Below are 11,629 nucleotides of genomic sequence, written 5' to 3'. Positions count from 1 at the left end.
CAATTTTATAAAACAAAAAGTAAAATTGCTATGTGTGATTAAAGAGGACCACCAAGAATACTACAAAAAGATAATAATGAGTTTTGCCTTTTGTAATTAGTGGCAATAATACAATTTAATACCTGTATTTTGCTATACAAAACTCATTTAATTAAAGTAATTTCATGGGATATTTGCAGATTAGTAACTCTGATCGAGTGACTGAAGAGGTAATAAGTATTTACATTTCCAACTTTTTGAAGGAACAGCTTGATCATATTTATGGCTTGAATACAGAATATAAGTAAAAATGAATGAGTAACTGAGTGAATATAATTATTTTTATAATCTAGTTTTATGTTTGTCTCCTTTTGTCAGTTAGAATTTAAACTCTTCAATGGTAAGGGCTTTGCTCTTTATTTTTATTAGCACATATTTGGAGTATATAATGATTTATTTATTGTGGAGATTTCACACATAATATATTTTAATGAATTTTTTACCCCCCTACCCCTCTCAGTCTACCTTTCTGCTTCTTGCTGTACTTTCTCATTTGCTGAAGTTCTATTTCTGTTTTTTCCCTCCTATTATTTTTCCCATGTGCTTTCTTTCTCCTCTCTTCTACATCTCTTTTTCCCATTTTATTTGATAAAGATCTCTCTATTTCCTATTATATATATTTCATCTTGCTCTTTATTTATATTTTGGGTTTCTCATGTAAGGGAAACTGTGATATTTAAGTTTGTGTGTCTGATTTGTTTCACTTAATATTGTGGTCTCAATATGCATCTATTTACCTATGAATGCCTCAAATTTTATAGTCCTTTACGACTAATACTCTATTGTGTATAAATGCCACATTTTCTTTGTTTATTCAAATGTCGATGAACATACAGGCTGGTTTCAATATTCAGCTATTATAAATCATGCTGACATAAACATAGCTATTCATATAGTTCTGTAATATGATCAATCTTCATGTAACCTCAGTTACTAGAACAAATTAAATCCTTAATAAGTATGTTAATTTATCATTAATAGGATATTTCCTAGTCTATCCCCTTTGACCCCTTTTCCTGCTTTTTAAATATCTCAGTTTCCATTATATATTTCCATTCTGCTCTTCATAGGATTGAAATATTGATTGAAATCCACATAATGTAGATGCCCTGTTACCACTACACCTGTCTTAATTGCTTTCTCTCACTTCAATGCATCTCAATCTGATTCACTGTGCAAATTAATGACTTAAAATTTTAATTTCAGTTATTCTTTCAAGAAGTACTTATAAAGGTAGGCCTGATATCAGATCCCTATAATCCCAGTACTTGGAAGGCTAAGGCAGGAAGATTAAATTTAAGTCTATTCTGTGACCCATAGTAACATAGCAAGACCCTATAGCAAAACAAAATTATTGAAAAGCTGAACATGTAGCTCTATGTGAATACCTTGGGTTCAATTCCTAGTACAAAAAAAGTACTTACTGATTTATAATTTATGTCTAATATTTTTCTAGATTCCATAATAAATATCACAGCTAAAAAAACTGCCTTTCGGATGCAGTTGTTAAAAATACACTCAGTAGCTAAAAATATAGTAACTAAAATATAAAATATACTTGATAATAAGTGATTAATAAAATATAGATTGCAAATGCAGTAACTAAAAATAAAGATTAGACTTGATAGTAGGTGCTTTGAAAAAAATAAAATAGTAATAAGGCCATATGGAATGTTAAGAACATCAAAATGTTAAGTAGATACCATTAGAAAAATCAAAAATTTAAATAGGTGCTTCTTTAAGGTGGTTATATTTGACCATACAAAGATTATAGCATTGAGGTCCTTTGCCCTAAGCCTATTTGTAGCTTTTATTCTAATCAGAGTTCTCCACCTATTTTCAAAGTTTTTAATTTAAGTCTAGCTTATCTTCCACTGGTCCTCAACATATGGTTTTTATTTTCAAAGGAGTTTCATCATGAATTTACTGATATCATATACAGTTACATTTCTTTAATTTAGCTGGTCTCTTCCCTTTAACAACGTTACTTTGTCCTCTCTTATCTAAAGGTTAAATTTCAATACTAGCATAAAATAGTTCCTTATTTTTCCCGTTTTATAGATATCTTTAGTCATAAGATAATGTAGCTCTCGAATACATTACTATATACTTTATTGTGAATCTTTACTGTGTGCTAATCTAAATTCTAAAAGAGCAGCAAACTAGTGGATTTTATGTGCTTATGGTATCCAGCAAATATGGGAAGTACATCAAGTTAGTGTTGGATGATATAACATGTAGCTTGTTTTCCTTGTAATAAACAATCATTCAACCAATTTCTGGAAGAAGAAGGGTTAAAGTTAGGTGAAGGGAATCCATAATTTCTTGCCTCAGACACTGAAGTCAACCATGGAACATACAGCAGTGCGTTCTTACTGAAAAATTCCAAAGCCTGGCACCTTTTTGGTTTTAATAAAACTAAATATATATTTGTCAATACACTGACTGTAATTTTTAATGATATCTCTTTCTTTTGTCAGTGTGGGACAATTTGCTCAAAGTGAGCTTCAAGTTAGAAGATCAGGCAGGCACTTGCTCAAATAGCTGTCACATAACTACTATAGTCTTACAGGTGTTGGATTTTCCACAGTAATCACAGCGCGACTGAAACAGAGGGGGAGAAAGGGAGAGTGCTGGCCACAGAATCAGCCTCTGTGCACCCGAAAGAGGCAGCCCCACCGCAGGCAGCCATGTCTCCTTCCCCCTCCCCACTCTTGGGTTCTGGGCTGAAGCCTGGGACTGTCCGAGCTGATCTCGGATTTTCATTGGCCGCTGTCTTTTGTGACGTCACGATCATGATGAGAATTGATGATCGGACACGCTGATTTCATTGTCTGAGGCGGCAGTGAAGATCCAGGAAAAATCTCTGAATCTTTCTACTCCAGCATTGGCCTTGTCTGGGATCCTCAGATCCTATCTAGGATCCTGTGAACACTTCTGTGATTGCATCACTCCCGAGGTAAGGATCTAACCTGGGCGAGTGTGAAGGGCGAAGAAGGGCAGGCCAAGCACTAGCGGAGTGCTGTGTCCCGCAGGGGCCGTGCATTCTGTATACTAAAGAGCCAGCCAACAATCTGGTGCGGCTCCTGGAGAAATAACTGGCTTTACCTTTACAGGAAGAGTTAGAAGCGCAGGGAGGTTAGAAAGAAACCGAGGATAGAAATACAGTGGATGTTGCTAGAAATCATAGGGCACCGCTCCCAAAGGGTGAGTTTGGGGTCACACTTCTGGCCTGGTAGTAGGAGGAAGCGGCGTCTCCGCCACCGAAGAAAGAAGGTTGATGTCTACCACTTCCATATTATACTGGAGAGTGGGTTTCTCACACCCCTAAACACTTGGAGGGCATTGCGCCTGCGCGTTAGCCCCTCAAGGCGAGTTTAGGCAGGGAGCTTGCGCAGGCTCCCCCCTCCCCCCGTTTCGCTGAAGGGGGTGGGGCTCAGCCTTGTCTGAGTTGCATATGGGAAGATATATGGAGTTGATTTTGAGATATTTCAAGGGTCATTTGAAGTGTAGGCATCTGTCATTTACATTAAATCTGACCTACAGAATTTCCACAGCCGCAAAATTAGCCTGATGAATTTAACAATCGTGTTTTGAATCTCAAGATATTAGTTTTGAAATGACAGAATTTTGAGAACAATTTGTGGAACAGAATATTTTCAGATGAGGAACTGGAGGGGGAAAACACTAATTGTTCCAATAAATCCAATTTAGAGGTTGCAACTTCAAGGATCTCTAATTTGTAGTGACATTCCGTAATTTTGTATGGTAAACTTAGAAGAGATTCAAAATAAGCACCATGATGAAGACTTAGAAAATTTTTTTTCCTTTCCTGTCTTTTCTTCCTGGCTCTACTTAGTCTCTGTTTTACCTTTGAAGGTATTGTCTTTTCTTTCTCTTCTGTTTTTCTGCAGAACCACTGAAATCGAATTGCCTTTTGAGAGACCATATTAAATACCCCTTTGTTGAGAAGGCTTATGTTTTTCAGTAATTGTGAGGAAAAACCTCTGTGTGTCCGTGGTGGCGAAATTTTACAGTAAGTTTTTAAATTTCCCTCCACAATCTGATCATGGATTCTTATTTCATAAACTAATCTGAATTTTACCCCATTTTCATCGACATTATCTAATCTTAGCAAATTTCTTTGAAAGCCTTTTCATACAATTTTTCCCTTATGCTGCAACCTAAACTCTCATCACAGCCAGTTCAATTAATAAAGGAGCTTCCTAGCTAGCCTTCACCTCTGCTCCAAAACCTTAATTTATCTTACATGGTCTGTGAATACCTATTATTACCATTTTCTTTAATAAAAATATTTGTACTTATCTATTTTCTATTGTTTCAAATCCCACCTGGATTTCAGCAAACTTTAATCTGTCCTCATTCAGACATTTGACGTCTCTCCTCACTGGTCCCTAACGGTAACCTCCATAACTTTTCTCTTTGTACCACTATCAGTCCTTTCATCTAGAATGACTTCTAGTGATTCAGATATTACCTGTATTTGAAGCTCTGTTTAAATTATACATCTCCTTAAGTATCTTTCAATTCTAGCCCAACTGCTATTAGGTTAACTTTTCCTAGAACTCCCATATCAATTATTGCATTTGTTAATTTCTTATAACCTCACATAGCCTTTTTGCTTTGTTGTGTGTGTGTGTGTGTGTGTGTGTGTGTGCACAACTGGACTTGTCAACTGAATTTTATAACCCATATTAATGATTTGGATCATGCCATTTAATTTTTTCCATTTATTTGTCACATATCCATAGCATCTGACTTATTAATTAGAATATTTCTAACCAACTAAGTTCTTTTTCCCCTTAAAATATGTCCTTGACCATGAACTAATATTGTTATACAGAGGATTGCATACATATGAAAACATTTTAACTATGTGTCAGATAAGAGATCCACCAGTGACTTAAAAAATTGGAATGTAATCATGGACAGACATTTTGGTGATCTCTATATAATGAGTGACTTCCAAATATAATGGTCCTCGTAAACAAAACCAAGTGACTGTGATTTCAGAAGTGGTATTGCCTGTAAATTTCTTGGTTTGAAAAATACTAACTTTAGAGATTATCTGTTGTCCTTCTGATAGCATTGCATCCTGTCTGAAATCTACTAATTATTTTTTACTGTATTGTATATCTTCAATTGCTCTTTTCATTGAAGATTCTGGATAGTTTTCATTTATGTGTGTCTTGAATCACAGCTGATTAGTGTGGTAGTTGATGTAATTGTTATTGCGTAATATATTGTTTGCCACTTTCCCATCTTTTGGGATTCTCATTGCATTGTTCTACAGAGCTCAAGTTTCACTTGAATGAGAGTTTAAGCGTGGATTAATATAGGTTTCACTACAACTTCTGTTGCCCTTTAAGGCTCCATCAAATATCACATCAATGTTTATAGTTTGACAATATAGATAAAAAAGCAGCCCATAACAGTGTTATGACCTGCAAATTCAAACAATTATTGTCATAGATTATTCCAAGTAAACAATGAATGTTGTTTATTATAAGGGAGAATTCATTCTCCTTGATCTTTTCTCTTAAGACATACAAGAGATGAATCCTATTTAAATAGTTTCATCTTGTGTTCAGCTTGCATAGTAGTTACTAAGACTTTCCTAAAAATTGATAGACATAAGGCTTCAATTAGGCCAGTCTAGATAGAAAGTGATGTTTAGGCACATGTTCATTTTAGAGAGCAATAAACTACATGTATTAAGTCTGTGCTATTAAAAGGTGCTACATGGTATAGGAATGTGGTCATCACCTTGGATGTGCTTAGATACTGCAAAATCTCTAGCTCCACTTCAGACAAATGAATGGCAGTCAACATTTTAATGGGATTCCCAGTGTTTCATGTGCACATTTACATCTGAGAAGTAGTGATGCAGAGTACAGTCGGATTTCCTGAACAACCTAGACTGTAGATAAGCTTTGCTCCATTCTGGAGTCATGTTGTCTGATTGAGAGAATATGTACACCTATTTTGTAGTTAAAATTTTTAAGACTCTGGATGAATCAGTTTATTTTCTTTGATGCTAGAAATCGTCTTACCATTGAAATGATATTTGTCTTCATTACTTGATGGTCAAGGAATGCAGCAGAAGAATACAAATGTATTGTGTACACTGTCAGTAATGTCTTTTAGAGTAAACTGTTTATTTCTTGTTTGCTGCTGTGATACATTATCACAAAATCAGAGACTTAAAATGTTATAAATTTATCTTACAGTTCTGGGAAATCGGAAGTATGAAATAGGTCTCATTGAGTCATGATCAATTTGCCAGCTTGACTTTCCTTCCTGGCAGCTCTGGGGAAATAATACATTTCCTTACTTTTTATAGCTTCTAGAGGCCACCCACATTCTTTGTCTCATGGACTCCTTTCATTTTCAAAGCTATCAATGACTGGTAATTCTTCTCACATTTAAGTATCCTTTTGAATGTAATGAGGCCACTCAGAAAATCTATGATAATCTATTCCCTTTATGTCACTTGATTAGCAAACTTAATTCCAACTAAAATCTTAATTAATTTTTCCACATAATCTAACAAATTCAGGAATTAGGCATTATTCTGCCTACTACAGAGTATGATTTTATACAGTGGAGAATATTTTGGTTACATATTTCCTCACACTTGGGAGAATGGACATAAAGAAATTCAGGTTTTTTTCCTATGATTGGAATTGTGTTGAAATCTCAAATCCTACGATTTCAGAATGGAAGTTTATTTGTAAATAAAGTCATTGTAGATATAAATTATTTAAATTAAGATATCACTATTGACTAGAGTAGGTCTGTAATCCATATAACAGGTTTTCTAATAAAAGGAGAAAATTTGGATGCCAGCACACCTACTGGGAGAATGTTATGTGAAGATGTAGATGGCCATATACAAATCTGAGAAAGGACTGGAATAGATATCTTCCTCATAGTTCTCAGAAGGAATCAGTCCTACCAGCATGTTGATATGACATTGCTAGCCTTCAAAATTGTGAGACCATAAATTTATATATTTTAACGTCATCCAGTTTTTGGTACTTTGTTTCAGCATCTCTAGCAAAATAACAAAGTCAGGACTGTATTCTAGGATATCTAAGTATTATCATATTGAAAATAGCTTCCATACTAACTGTATATTCTACAATATGGTAAGTGCTAAACATTAACGTTTCAAAATAAATTGGACATTTTTTGTAAGAGTGGTTCTGAAATGTTATTTGACATTCCTGACCTTTAATTTATTCAACTCTGAAATGATAGTGTTACTTTCATTATATATAAGGGAATTCTAGCTTAAAATTCTATGCTTCTATGATTTTTATATAAAGTCCATATATTAATGAAAGATATTCAGTGAAAGTGAAGCCCTCAAAATTCTAAAAGACTTTTCTTCAGAAAACTGTCATAGCTACAATAATCCCAGCTATTCACTGTTGGCTTTCCACTAGGGAAATAAGATTACTTTTAAATAGATGGATGATTTTAAAAAATGTTCATAAATACATGTTGAATGATATCTGATGGGGTAAGAATTGAGTGTCTTAAGGCAGAGTACGTTCACGGAGTCTGAATGATAGATTTTATTGGTCTACAACTTGTTTTTGTTTCTGATTGCCTCTTTCAAAGGAAGAATGAAAGTTTTTGTTTTGGTTTTTGTGGTACTAGGGATTGAGCTCATGACCTCACGCTTGCCAGACAGGCGCTTATGCCACTGAGCTAAATCCCCGGCCCCTAGAATAAAAGGTTTTAACCATGGCTATCAAATTCTCAAACTCTATGAGCCTTTTAAGTAATTATGCATTTTTTTAGTCTAACAAAAGTATTTATGAGGGATATTTTAAAAATTTTTATTGAAAGGTATATGTGTGTGATGTTAAATAAATGTTATTTATTATTAAATGATGGTGTTTTGATATTTGTATAAATTATTGAATGGCTAAATCTAGCTTATTATATGTATTCCATCACATACCTATTGTGGTGAGAACATTTAAAAATTATTTTTGCAAGTATTCAATACACTCTTTTTAATTACAACTACTAAGCTGTAGAATAGATCTCTTTACTTCCACTTTCTAGCTAAAATTTTGTGTCCACTGATGATCCAGTCCTAGCCCTACCTAGCCAATATTCTACTGTTTGTTTCAGTGAATTTAGCTTTGTTAGATTCTACACATAATGAGGTCATGAAATAGTTTTATTTCCTGTGCCCAATTTACATCACTTAGAAAAATTCTCTCAGGGTTCATGCATTCTCTCACAAATGGTGAGATCTTTTTGTGAAATCTAAATAATCCATATTTATGTGTATATAAAGACAATGGACTATGTATGTTATATATTATATATATATATATATATATATATATATTCTTTTAACTATGCATACATCAATGGACACTTAGTTTGATTTCATCATTTTCTAGGTTACTGTGAATAATGATGCAATGAAAATGTAAGCGTGGATATCTCTTCAACATTGATTTCATTTGCTTTGGATATATACCTGGAAGTGGTATTGTTAGACCAAATGATATTTCTATTTCTAATTTAGGGGCAATCACCATACTATTTTGTAATATATATATATATATATATATATATATATATATATACTAATTTATATTTCCAATATCAGTTTATAAGAATTTCTTTTTCCTTGTAAGAATAAACTCATGCTTCCACTATTTGATTAAATTCATGTGTCTGTATGTTGTTTTTTTGCACTATATCCCTTTTGGAGGTTGTGCTTTGAAAGAATCTTCCTCTATACCTAAAGTGTAGGACATGTACTTAAACTATTTTCTCCTAGGTTTTTGTATGGTGATATAAAATCAGGTATAAGGGATATAAAAATAATTCAGATATTCACTTTGCTTCTAGGAGAAACTTTCCTTAATTATTGAAGTAAAGTGAATAAATCTGACCTAGGAGACACTACGGTGAAGAATTATGACTTCAACTATTCAAAACAAATTTCAATCAATACTGAAAAAATTTTTTGGTAGTTGGGTGAAGGGAAAGGTAGAAGGGAGTTATGTGGATGTTGACAAATAGTTGAGGGAAAATAATAAATACAAATTCTTAAAATAGTGATATCCAAGGAAAATATAGATTTTGACAAAATGGATAATTGCATTATAATCATTTTAAAATACATGGCTGTAATACAGTTTATACAGCTACTGTCAATGATAAATTAAAATTCAGCTTACATCTTAAAGGCACTAACATGGAATGCAAGTTATTTGTGAAATATTACCGATCAATGCTTGTGACAGTGCACTTGGACTAGAGAAAGGAAATAAAAAGAATGATTCACTTTACAGTTCATTTGGAGTGAGAAATACATAAAGAAGCACAATTTAATTAACAAATATATATAGATCAAGACTCTATTCAAAGGGCTTGTTATGAATCATTGGAGCGTCTATAAATCCCTGATCATTAGTCATATATTCCCTGTGGTATTTTATGACAATATAAAGACATAAGGAAATAATTTAGCAATGGAAGGTCTTCTTATATTTCTGTCATCCAATTGTTTATATCTTTGAAATTGAATCCTTTTTATAATAACCTCAGTTTTGATTATAGGAAAAGGCATTTAATTTATAGACATTTAATTCATAGGTATTTAAATTTTAATATAAATATTATTATAAACCCAGTGTCATTGACTACACAAATTTTAAGTGTTCCTTTAAATGAGAGCAGTAAACAAATTCTTTGTTTACTATGAAATTTATAGAATATATTGTTTTATTGTTTTAGTGACAGAGGCCAATTTTATCCCCCCAAACAGAGATGTGCACAATATACCTCATTATTTTAGAGTGCAAAGAACAGATGATAAATATCCTTTCATATTTTATAGTATTAGAAAAAACAATGTTAGAATTTATGCTTAGAAGATTCTCAATAATTTTTGGAGTATCTGAGAATTTTAGCAATTTAACTATGAAATTAGGCAATCAGCAGTTAACTGTGAGACATCATTTAACCTAGCATATATACCATACACATTTATGAGTATGAAGATATATTATGAACACAAGAAGAAGACAAACACTTAAAAATGAACAGTTAAAATATTCCAAATTTGATGAAAAGTATAAATGCATATAACCAAGAATTTCAATAGATCCTCAGAATAAAAAAAAAAAAAAACATGTGAAAATGGCCTCAGGATATCTCATAATATATTTCCTGAAACCCAGACAAAAATTTTTCAAAAAGCGGCAAAAGGAAAGAACTGAAACTTCTCTAAAAAGACATAAATGAATAATCATAGGGACTAATTATAGGAGATGTCCTATAGAAATCAGTGCAGCACAGAAAAATAATGAAGCAACATCTTTAAAGTACTGAGAAAAACATCTGTTAATCTGTGTTTCTGTATCAAAAAGTCAAAGCAAAATAAAGCTGCTACGCTTGTACAAAAGAAAAATGCATAAGACCAGCAAATATACACTACCAAAAGCATATTGTCCTTCAGATAGAATTAAAATCATAGCATTTTAAAAATTTGGATCTGTAAAAATAAAAGACAATGCAATGGAAATAGTAAGGAGATGAAGGAAAATGATAGACCTTTAATTTTTAAACATCATTTAAAAAGATAACTTTAATTAGTAGCAATTCTAGGAAATTCTAAAACGTAAGGAAGAGTACAATGTGCAGGAGTGCTATGATGTAGGATAATATGGTAACTTACCATAACAATAAGTTAATAAGCATTCTATGATTCTAGAGAAATCATTAAAATAATGAGTTATGAGCCAAGAAAAAAATAGAATCAAAATATTTAATAATTACCAAAATATTCTGAAAAATAGGAGAGGAAAAAAAGATAGATAGTACAAATAGAAAGATTCTAGATTTAAACCAAATCACTTGAATGATTTTATTAATTATACAATGGTCTAAACATACCAATTGAAAGGCAGATACTGCCATTAGAATTAAATTCAGCTATATGCTGTATTTAAGTAACTCACTTTAAATACGAATTATGCAAATGGATTACACATAAATCAATGAAAAATATATTATAAAACACTAATCAAAAGAAAGCTGCATTAATATCAAATTTGTAATATTTCAGAAAAATTAGGAATAAAAAAGCCATTCCTATTAATTAGTGGATCAATTAAGTGAAAAATATATGGACTTTAATTATTATATACTTAAAGACAGCACTGTAAAATATAGATATGCAGCCAAAACTGACAAAACAGACAGGAGAAGCAAGTGCACAATTACATTCAGATAAAGAGCAAAACAATTATATTCAGATATTTTAATACCTCTTAACTATTGCTAAAACAGTAGAACAAAATCAGTGGCTAATCTAAGTACCAAAAATTTGTGAGTATGTTTATAGCATTCTCTAGAAAATTGACCTAATTGACTAATACACATTATTCAAGGTGGACATAGAAAATTGATCAACATGACCCATATTGTGGTCCATAAAACAAAGTATCAAGCTTAAAAACATTGAAAATCATTTAAAGGATGTTTTCTGATCATAATGCATTGAAACTAAAAATCAATAAAAGAT

At 32.3% G+C, this 11,629-nt stretch overlaps 1 protein-coding gene across 4 annotated transcripts in view; it reads left to right on the top strand.

The window, feature by feature from the left end:
- Positions 1-2,830: 2,830 nt before the first annotated feature.
- Positions 2,831-11,629, top strand: part of Hdx (highly divergent homeobox) — a 202,314-nt gene continuing 193,515 nt past the window's right edge. For 3 of the 4 annotated variants that reach the window (XR_010046604.1, XM_063246139.1, XM_003470966.5), the window contains exon 1: positions 2,831-2,998. The gene's annotated coding sequence lies outside the window, so the exon portion shown is untranslated. Of the gene's footprint in view, positions 2,999-3,953; positions 4,076-11,629 lie in introns of all 4 variants that reach the window. The other variant, XM_063246138.1, reaches the window with a different exon arrangement.

This window comes from Cavia porcellus, unplaced genomic scaffold, assembly GCF_034190915.1.
Source record: "Cavia porcellus strain 051 isolate PalLab524CR breed Dunkin Hartley unplaced genomic scaffold, mCavPor4.1 scaffold_3, whole genome shotgun sequence".
Lineage (NCBI taxonomy): Eukaryota > Metazoa > Chordata > Mammalia > Rodentia > Caviidae > Cavia > Cavia porcellus.
This window is presented reverse-complemented; position numbering and strand designations above follow the sequence as displayed.